At 47.2% G+C, this 11,250-nt stretch overlaps 1 protein-coding gene across 2 annotated transcripts in view; it reads left to right on the forward strand.

Moving 5' to 3' along the window:
• Positions 1–11,250, forward strand: part of LOC140430722 (bifunctional arginine demethylase and lysyl-hydroxylase JMJD6-like) — a 32,761-nt gene that overhangs the window by 16,989 nt on the left and 4,522 nt on the right. The window lies entirely within an intron of this gene.

Raw genomic sequence — 11,250 nt, forward strand, 5'->3', positions numbered from 1 at the left:
ATTTAATGAGGCCAAAGAGAGAGGGACCTCCTCCCAACAATGTCACAGGCTTCGATTTCACTCATCCTCAAACGAGAGAAAGACCCACTGCAGTGTGGATCTTATAGACCGATATCGCTCCTGAACGTAGACGCCAAACTGCTGGCCAAGATCTTGGCTGCTAGAATTGAGGACTGTGTCCCTGGGGTGATAGGGGAGGATCAGATAGGCTTCGTCAAGGGCAGGCAATTGAACTCCAATGTACGGAGGCTCCTAAACATCATCATGATGCCCTCAGAGGGAGGGGAGGCAGAAGTAGTGACCGCGATGGACGCAGAGAAAGTCTTTGACCGGGTGGAATGGGAGTACCTGTGGGAGGCGCTAAGAAGGTTCGGGTTTGGTGACGGGTTCATAGGTTGGGTCCAGCTACCCTACCAGGCCCCCGTGGCAAGTGTGTGCACGAAAAGGGGGAGGTCGGAATACTTTAGGCTCCACCGGGGGACGAGGCAGGGGTGCCCTCTCTCCCCGTTACTATTCGTGCTTGCGATAGAGCCGCTGCGGACTTCAAAGAACTGGCAGGGGTTGGTTCGGGGGGGAGGAGCACCGGGTCTCGCTTTACGCGGGCGATCTGCTCCTGTACATCTCAGACCCTTTAGAGGGGATGGGGGAGGACATGCAGATTCTGAGGGACTTTGGCAATTTCTCTGGGTACAAACTGAGTGAGAAGAAAAGCGAGATTTTCGTGATCCAAGATAAGGGACAGGAAAAGAGACGGGTGAGCTTCCGCTGAAGATGGTCGAGAAGAGCTTTCGGTACCTAGGGATAAAGGTGGCTCGAAAGTGGGACGCCCTCCACAAGCTTAATCTATCTCGGCTGATAGAGCAGATGGAGGGGGACTTCAGAGGTGGGACATGCTCCCGCTATCTCAAGCGGGGAGGGTGCAGACCGTTAAGATGCCTGTTCTCCCCAGATTCCTGTTCGTCTTCCAGTGCCTTCCCATCTTCATCCCTAAGTCCTTCTTTAAGCGGGTGAACAAGATCATCTTGGGATAGAATGGATGGAGGATTTCAGAGCTGGTACCAGTTGGGAATTAGGAAGGTGGGAGATTTATTCATAGATGGGACTTTTGGGAGCACTGGAGGAAAAGTATAAGTTACCCCGGGGGAATTTCTTGAGATATATGCAGGTGAGGGCGTTTACTAGACAACAGGTGAGGGAATTTCCGCGGCTCCCGACACAGGGGATACAGGACAGGGTGCTTTCAGGGGTGTGGGTCGGAGAGGGCAAGGTGTCAGAGATTTATAGAGAGATGAGGGGGAGGAGTCGGTGGGGGAACTAAAAAGAAAGTGGGAAGAAGAATTAGGGGAGGATGTAGAGGAGGGTATGTGGGCTGATGCCCTAAGCAGGGTAAATTCCTCTTCCTCATGCGCCAGGCTTAGCCTGATTCAATTTAAGGTGCTACATAGAGCACACATAACGGGGGCAAGATTGAGCAGGTTCTTTGGAGTGGAGGACAAATGTGGGAGGTGAGGCGGGGGCCCGGCAAACCACGCACATATGTTTTGGGCGTGCTCGGCACTGGAAGGGTATTGGAAGGGAGTGACGGGAGTGATTTCGCAGGTGGTGAAGGCCCGTGTCAAACCAGGCTGGGGGTTAGCTCTATTTGGAGTTGCGGAAGAGCCGGGAGTGCAGGAGGCGAAAGAGGCCGATGTCGTGGCCTTTGCGTCCCTAGTAGCCCGGCGCAGGATCCTACTCATGTGGAAGGAGGCGAAACCCCCCGGACTGGAGGCCTGTGTAAACGATATGGCGGGGTTTATTAAACTGGAGCAGATAAAGTTTGCCCTGAGAGGATCGGCTCAAGGGTTCACCAGGCGGTGGCAGCCATTTCTCGACTACCTAGGGGAACGTTAGAGGGAAGACAGATGACCAGCAGCAGCAACCCAGGGGGAGGGGGGGGGGGGGGGGGAGAGGAGGAGGCTTAGTTGAGTATAGGACAATAGAGTACGAGGTTTTGTTACTTGTATATTATTATTATTATTGTTAAAAAGTTTTAAAATTTCTGTTTTGTTATTGTTATCGTTGCGCTTGTTTTGTAAGCGGGAAAAATGTTGCTCAGGGAAAAAAAATTTCAATAAAATATATTTTAAAAAAAAAAGATCATCTTGGGATTCGTATGGGCAAATAAGACCCCGCGAATAAAGAGACTTTACCTGGAGCGCAGTCGGTGGGGCTGGGGGGGGTTCTGGCACTGCCGAACATTTGCAGCTACTATTGGGCGGCTAACATAGCCATGATTAGGAAATGGGTATTGGGGGAGGGGTGACGTGGGAGCGGTTAGAGGCGGACTCATGCAAAGGTACCAGCCTAGGGGCACTTGTAACGGCACCTCTGCCGTTCTCGCCGGCCCGCTACTCCTCCAGTCCGGTGGTGGTGGCGGCATTAAAGATCTGGGGTCAGTGGAGAAGGCACAGGGGGGTGGAGGGAGCCTCAGTTTGGACCATGATATGCAACAACCACAGATTTGTCCCGGGCAAGATAGACGGAGGGTTTCAAAGCTGGCATAGGGCAGGCATCAAAAGGATGGGGGCCTGTTCATAGACGGGATCTTTCCCAGCCTGAAAGCGCTGGAGGAGAAATTCAGTTTGCCCCCTGGAAATGCTTTCAGATACCTTCAGGTACGCGCCTTTCTCAAAAACAGGTGGTATCATTTCCGCTGCTACCACCACGCAGGATACAGGATAGGGTGGTCGCCGGCACCTGGGTAGGGGAGGGGAAGGTGTCGGACATCTACCAGGAACTTCAGGAGGCGGAGGAAGCCCCAGTGCAGGAACTTAAGGGCAAATGAGAGGAGGAGCTAGGCGAGGAGCTGGATGCGGGCCTGTGGGCGGATGCCCTAAACGGGGTCAATTCCTCTTCATCATGTGCCAGGCTTAGCTTAATCCAGTTTAAGGTGGTCCACCGGGCACACATGACGGCAACCAGGATGAGCAAGCTCTTTGGGGTTAAGGATAAATGTGCGAGGTGTGCGGGAAGCCCTGCAAATCATGTCCATATGTTCAGGGCATGCCCGGCTCTTAAGGGATTCTGGCAGGGTTTTGCTAAGGCAATGTCCAAGATCTTAGACACGCAGGTGGTGCCGAGTCCAGAGATAGCGATCTTTGGTGTGTCAGACGATCCGAGAGTTCAGAAAGCGAAAGAGGCCAACGTATTGGCCTTTGCCCCCCTGGTAGCCTGGAGACCGATCTTGTTAATGTGGACTCGAAGCCCCTGAGTGTAGAGACCTGGGTTAGTGGCATGGCTGGGTTTCTCGGTCTCGAGAAAATAAAGTTTGCCTTGAGAAGGTTCTCCCTGTGTCTGCATGGGTTTCCTCCGGGTGCTCGGGTTCCCTCCTACAAATCCTGAAAGATGTGCTTGTTAGATGAATTGGACATTCTGAATTCTCCCTCAGTGTACCCAAACAGGCACCGTGTGGCGACTAGGGGATTTTCACAGTAACTTCATTGCACTATTAATGTAAGCCTACTTGTGACACTAATAAAGATTATAAATACTGGCCTAGCCAGCGACGCCCACATCCCATGAATGAATTTGAACAAGATTTACCATCATCCCTTTAGTCCTACCTATTTTGATTTTCTGAACATGGCTGTTATGTGGTACTTCATGATATGTCTTTGGAAAAATTTTCTATAAAACATCTTCATGCAACACTACCTTCATCAACCCTCTTGTTACTTCATCAGCAAACTTAAATCAAGTTGGTTAGAAATTATTTGCCCTGAATAAATCCACGCTGGCTATCCCTGTTTAGTCCATGCTTCTTCAAGTGAGTATTCATTTTGTACTTTGTGCGCTCTGGTACTTTCCCCACCACTGATGTTAGACTTACTGGTCTGTTATGATCAGTCCAATGTCTGAGGTACCCATTCCTTCTCTGCCCTTTCATCTTCAATAACATAGCTAGTTGGACTGAATCTAATCCCCTCATTGTTTACAAACCTCAATCGTATTCCCTCAAAGTCTACAATTTTCCATTTAAAAACACCAGTGAGTTAAGCCTGTCCTGCTAAGGATTCTATAAGTGTGATATCAATCAAGTGGCTATCCTCTGAATCCCTTCTAGGGCCTTGATATCAAGGAACAAAACTGGGCACCAGGTTTGAGATGGCTGAACCAAGGCCTCACAAAATATTAAATACTTTAATATATAATTTCTCTTTCACAACAGTCTCATTATACTGGTCATGGACCGGCAATGATTCAGGAACTGTAACCTTTCCCCACTCAGCAATCTCGAATATACAACCCCAGCCCAAATGCTTTCTGCTGTTATTGATTTTGAAAGTGATCTGCCAGGCAGGGGCCCAATTCCAATTTCCCCCTATGTGTGTGGATCTGCTGGCAGACAGGACCCCAACTCCCACACATCCTGGTGTCATCCAATAAACCTGCAGACTGTTCCCTGATGCCTTTATCCAGATCATTATTGTATGTCTTTATCCAAAAACTTTTAAGCTTTTCCTATATGATTTCCAGTTTCAAATTATTATAAATGAATTACGTGTTAAAGTCGGGTGCACTCGTTTCTTAATTCTCAGTTCCTTGCCTGAATTTTCAGACTGCCCACTGAACGACCAAACTTAAAAATCATTAATAGGGTGGGGGATATGGTTTTGTGTTTCCCCTTTCCCCATGTACTGTATCACTGCCGACAAGGTACACCACGAGCCCGGTGGTGGCGGCAACGTTAAAGATCTGGGGGCAGTGGAGACGACATAGGGGAGCGATGGGAGCCTCGGTGTGGTCCCCGATCAGGGATAACCATCGGTTTGTCCCAGGAAGGATGGACGGGGGGTTTCAGAGCTGGCATCGGGCAGGGATTAAAAGAATGGGGGACCTGGTCATCGACGGGACGTTTGCGAGCTTAGGGGCGCTGGAGGAGAAATTTGGACTACCCCCGGGAAATGCTTTCAGGTATATGCAAGTGAGGGCATTTGTGAGGCGGCAGGTGAGGGAATTCCCGCTGCTCCCGGCACGGGATTCAAGACAGGGTGATTTTGGGCGTATGGGTCGGGGAGAGCAAGGTGTCGGCAATATACCAGGAGATGAAAGACGAGGAGGAGGCTTTGGTAGAGGAGCTAAAAGGTAAATGGGAAGAGGAGCTAGGGTAGGAGATTGAGGCGGGGCTGTGGGCTGATGCCCTAAGTAGGGTTAATTCCTCTTCCTCGTGTGCCAGGCTTAGTCTGATACAGTTTAAGGTAGTTCACAGAGCGCATATGACGGGGGCGAGGTTGAGTAGGTTCTTTGGGGTGGAGGACAGATGTGGGAGGTGCTCAGGAAGTCCGGCGAACCATGTCCATATGTTTTGGTCATGCCCGGCACTGGAGGGGTTCTGGAGGGGAGTTGCGGGAATAGTATCTAAGGTGGTGAAAGTCCAGGTGGTGAAAGCCGGGAGTGCAGGAGGCGAAAGAGGCTGGCATTCTGGCCTTTGCGTCCCTAGTAGCCCGGTGAAGGATCTTGTTAATGTGGAAAGAGGCGAGGTCAACCAGCGTGGAGGCCTTGATAAATGATACGGCAGGGTTTATCAAGTTGGAGAGGATAAAGTTTGCCTTGAGGGGGTCTGCGCAGGGGTTCTACAGGAGGTGGCACCTGTTCCTAGACTATCTCGCGGAGTGTTAGAGGAAGGTCGGACAGCAGCAGCAGCAACCCGGGGGGGGAGGGGGGGGATATCTTTCTTGGGGGGGAGGAGGGGGAAGGGGGGCCTTTCTGGGGGGCATTTGAGCAAAAAAATACATGAACGATCCGGGAATCTGATATGTACGGGAGGAATCCAATGTACAAAGTTCTGTATCATATTGACTTGCCATGTTCATGTCTTGCTATGCGAGCTTTCTTTCTTTTGTGTTACGGTGTGGGGGGGGGGGGGGTTTGTATGGTTGAAAATTTTGTTTAAAATTCTTAATAAACATTTTTTTTTAAAAATGTACTGTATCACTACAGATGTGCAGATTGCAAGTTAATTGATCCACAAGTGACACCACTGGGACAGGAGAGAATATTTTCGGCGCCACAGCTCCAATCTCTCCCCTCCCCGGCTGTTCTGGGTTTACTGATGTCGTGTCACCGTCTGCAACCAGTCACGTTTTGTCAGAATCAGGGATTCTTTCCTTTCCCACTAGTTAAACTTTATTTTTTGTAAATTTAAAGTACCCAATTTATTTGTTTTTTCAATTAAGGGGCAATTTAGCGTTGCCCATCCACCTATCCTGCACAACTTTGGGTTATGGGGGTGAGACCCACGCAGGCACAAGGAGAAGGTGAAAAACTCCACACAGCCGGTGACGCAGCCTGGACTGAACCCGGGTCCTTGGCGCCATAAGGCAGTAGTGCTAACCACTGTGCCGCCGTGCTGCCCCTTGTTAAACTTTATTATGACAGTTATACGCACAAATGTTTGTGTAAGTTGGGAACTAGACAAAAATGTGACCAGCTTCACAATGTTAGCATTTATTGGTAACAGTGTTGGTACTTGGTTGACTCCAGCCTTGTTTTCAGTTGCTGCCCCTTGTTAAACTTTATTATGAGAGTTATACGCACAAATGTTTGTGTAAGTTGGGAACTAGACAAAAATGTGACCAGCTTCACAATGTTAGCATTTATTGGTAACAGTGTTGGTACTTGGTTGACTCCAGCCTTGTTTTCAGTTGCCCACCATCTTGCGGAAGATTGTAGGGGAAAGGAACAATATCATTTTAACTAGAATATCCTTCCTGGTTTGCCTTGGAGGGAATTATTGGTGTTCAACAAGTCTGCTGCGGTTTGTCTAGCCTAAGAGATAAAGACTAAAGTAAACTTGTTTTGTTGCCTGGTTACCAGTCAAATTCTACACACAGTATATGACATGGGACTTTATGCCTCGAAGTGGAATCAGGTGGAACACTCAGAAAGTCCAGCCGAGAAAGCAAACTGCAACATTATCCAAAATCATAGTCAAATTTCACATGAATACGGACCTAGCTCTACCTCGGCACTACTTACCAACCCCATCACCTCTCATTTGTCTCACTGCTTCTCTCCTATCTAGCATTACATGCGCATAAACATCCAGTAATTAAATAGTGGGAAGACTGATATAATTGCCTTCAATCCTTGCCACAAATGCCATTCCCTGAACACCATTTCCCCCTCCCTTCCTGACCACTATCTGAGGCTGAGCTAAAGGATCTGCAACCGTGGTGACCTATTTGATAGTAAACTGAACTTCCAACCCCATGTCCTCTCTATTCCCAAGGCTGCACTTCCACCTTTGATATGGCTAATTTACATCTCTGCCTCAGCCCACCTGCTGCTGAAACTCTCATCCATTAATTTGTTTACTCTGGACTCAGTATTCCAATCCTCCCCTGGCCAGCCTCCCACTTTCCACCATCTATACACTTGGGCTCAAGCAATACTCTGCTGCCTGTATTCCAACTTGCACCAAGCTCCATTCATCCTCACCCCTGTTCACTTCGTCCCCATTGGTTCCAGTCTGCATAATTCTTATCCGTGTGTTGATATCCCTCCATGGCCTTGGCTCTCCTCATCTCTGGCCCTGTAAATCTTCAAGATCTCTGCACTCCTCCAATTCTTTTCCACACCCTCTATTTTCATCATTCTACAATTGGCGACAGTGCCTCCAGCTGCCTCCCCCTAAATTTTGGAGTTACCTCCCTTAGTCTCTCCATCTCGCCTGACTTTAAATTGCTCCTTACGAGCTATCACTGACCAAGCTTCTGGCTATCTGTCCTAAATACTCTCTGCATCTCAGTAATCATTTTTTTTTCTGCTAACACTCCTGCAAAGCACCTTTGGACATTTTACTGTGTTAAAGGTGCTATAAAAATGCAAATTTTCGTTATTGGATTTATTGTCTTTCATGATGAGACATTAAATTGAGGTCCCATCTGTCCATGCAAGTCGATCTAAAAAAATCCCATGACAATATTCAAAGAAGAGCAGGGGAGTTCTCATGGTACTCAGGCTAATAGTTCTCCCTCAACCAGTAAATTTGTAATGCTATATTTCCTACACCACAACAGTAAATACACTTCAAATGTACCTCATTGGTTGTATAGCTCTTTCTCATGTCCGCAGGTTGTTGAAATCTCTGTGTAAAGCAAGTTCTTTCTTTCTGACACACAAGAATTTAGTGTTAAAGAGTTTCGATACTGTTCTTTTTAAAGCCCCTATATGCTCAGATGTTTACGCAACTTTATGCGATAAATGTTCTATGGTTTCAACTGATTCGTAATATGACAATTTACTGTTGCTGGGAAGTTTATACCAAACAGCACATTTAGAAAACCATTTGTGCACCATAAGTGCAGATTTCCATTCCTACGGATTATTTACATTGTAACTGAGAAATACAGATTTGAAGAAGTTTTGACTGGAAGTCCCAAAAACCTACTAGGTCTCCGCCAGAGATCGTTACTAGACAAACATTTGGTGTTACTCAGCGGTGTACGGCCACTTCACAGTGAACTCCTGTTTATGATGATCACGTATCAGAAAGAAAAATCCAGAGAGCTGTGACTTCTAGTTTGTTTCATGATGCCTCTATTCACTACAATTGTTCCTAGTTGCAGTTGCATCAAAAGGACCCCCTCACTCTCCCTGCACACATTATTAGATCAGCGCCAATGTAATTTGTCAGATTTGCTGTCAGGAAAATCACTAATTAGGTGGTTCAGAAACGGTAGTGTGTTCTGTAGCCACCTAAAATGGCTGATTCTCTATTAATTTGGCCAAAACCCGATTAAAAATGGCTAACCGAAAAGGCTGATGGGAAAAGCAGCCAACAGGACACAAACGGACAGCTGCAGACAGAATAGCGTATTCGGCTCTGGGGAAGTCGGCCCAGATCGATACTCAAGACCATTAGCAGCACATCAACCTAGACATCTGCAGTTTAATCGGCTATCCCTGGGAACAATTGCAACATATTAGCAATTGAATGCCGGGCCAGACCTGTCGGCGCCTGCAGTGGCCGAAACAAAGACAGGTGAACGACCACCCCCCGATCGAGGAATCGCCCCATTATTGGACATATCGAACCCAGTGATTGGGAACAAGTCCAATCACTTGGGACTCGGGGTCAAGGGCCGCCCCGAGAGGCGGGAAGCCCCGGGGCCCTATAAAGTGAGGGGCCAAGTTCAGATCGCTCTCTCTCCCTTCTTCTGCTCGAGACCTTCGCAAGAACATCAACCAGAAACTGTAAGTTTGACTCCAGCGATCGCTACCCGATAAAGACTCCTAGCCATCGACCTGTATCAGCCTTTTTGAATCCCGCGGGCCAGATCCGATTCGATAAGCCATTCGTTTCCCTGACCTGGTAGGCCCTTCCTAAAGTTAAGTATTGGCCAGTAGTGGTAGGTTTCTATATAGATAGTAGGATTATTGTGTAAGCATTACTTGTATATAATAAATGACCTTTGATTTCAATCTTACTAAGTGGTGTGCTGACTTATTAATCATAACTCGAGCTTGAACCACGTGGCAGTATCAGAAAGATACCTGGCGACTCGTGAGCAAAGGTGACATAATCAGAGGTAATAAAACTAAGGCTAAAAAGAGCAACAGTTCGTGTTATTCTCATTTATAGACTTCTGAAGTCCCCCATTATTTTAAGACTGAAACACTGAACCGTGGATTTTGCAGCAACATGAATTGAGTGCAACAGTTAATTTCTCTAACTTGTTGCAGTTAGCCTGAGTGACGTAGTTGAAGTTATTCAGTATGCCCGCCTCCAAATCACTTGGCTGAAAATGTGTAAATATGTGAGTACAAAGTTAATTACTAATTATTTTAGCTTTTTATTCCTGTTAACTCAAGTGAATACACGATAGTTGGAGGAAGCAAACAATTTGAGATTTGGGTTTCTAATCACATGGTCACTGATACACTTTTACTGATGTGCTTTGATACACTTTTACTGATGTGCTTTGATGGAATGAAGAGTAATACTGAAGAACAAAGGATTCGGTGTAGAGCTGTTGGTTTCCGTGCTCAATCTTGAACTCTTAGGTGTTTAGAACAAAGCACTAAACTTCAATTATGTTTCTTTTTAATTTTTCTGGGATATGTGCGTAGCTGGCTAGATCAGCATTTATTGTCCATCCCTCATCCTTGAGACAATGATGAGCTGCATTCTTGAATTGCTGCAGTCCATGTGGTGTAGGTACACCCACAATGCTGTTCGGAAACTCCAGGATGTTGACACAGTGACATTTGATTTGATTTTGATTTTTTGATTTGATTTGATTTATTGTCACATGTACCAAAGTACCGTGAAAAGTATTTTTCTACGGCCGAGGAACGTACACAGTACATACATTGTAGACACAAGAATAATCAACAGAGAACATTGACAAATGGTACATCGACAAAACAGTGACTGCTTACAGTGCGGAACAAGGGGCCAGACAAAGCAAATATATGAGCAAGAGCAGCATAGGGTGTCGTGAATAGTGTTCTTACAGGGAACAGATCAGTCCGAGGGGGAGTCGTTGAAGAGCCTTGTAGCTGTGGGGAAGAAGCTGTTCCTATGTCTGGATGCGCGAGTCTTCAGACTTCTGTACCTTCTGCCTGATGGAAGGGTCTGGAAGAAGGCAATGCCTGGGTGGGAAGGGTCTCTGATAATGCTGTCTGCCTTCCTGAGGCAGCGAGAGGTGTATACAGATTCAATGTGGTGGTGGCAAGTTTGTGTGATGCGTTGGGCTGAGTTCACCACAGTCTGCAGTTTCTTGCGATCTTGGACTGAGCAGTTGCCATACCAAGCTGTGATGTAGCCGGATAGGATACTCTCTATCGCATATTTGTAGAAGTTTGTGAGAGTCGATGCAACCATGCCAAATTTGTTTAGCTTCCGTAGGAAGTAGAGACGTTGAGCTTTCTTGACTGGTGCATCAACGTTAGTGGACCAGGACAGACTGTTGGTGATGGTGACCCCCAGGAACTTAAAGCTATCGGCCTTCTCCACTTCGGAGCCATTGATGCAGACTGGAGTGTGTGTCGTGCTGCTCTTCCTGAAGTCGATGATCAGTTCCTTGGTCTTTACAACATTTAGAGAGAGGTTGTTTTCGGTACACCATGCAACCAAGTGATTTATCTCCCTCCTGTAGTCTGATTCGTCGTTGTTTGAGATGCGGCCCACCACAGTCGTATCATCCGCAAACTTATAGATTGAGTTGGAGTTAAACCTTGCCACACAGTCATGTGCGTATAGTT

Source organism: Scyliorhinus torazame, chromosome 10 (genome assembly GCF_047496885.1).
Source record: "Scyliorhinus torazame isolate Kashiwa2021f chromosome 10, sScyTor2.1, whole genome shotgun sequence".
NCBI lineage: Eukaryota > Metazoa > Chordata > Chondrichthyes > Carcharhiniformes > Scyliorhinidae > Scyliorhinus > Scyliorhinus torazame.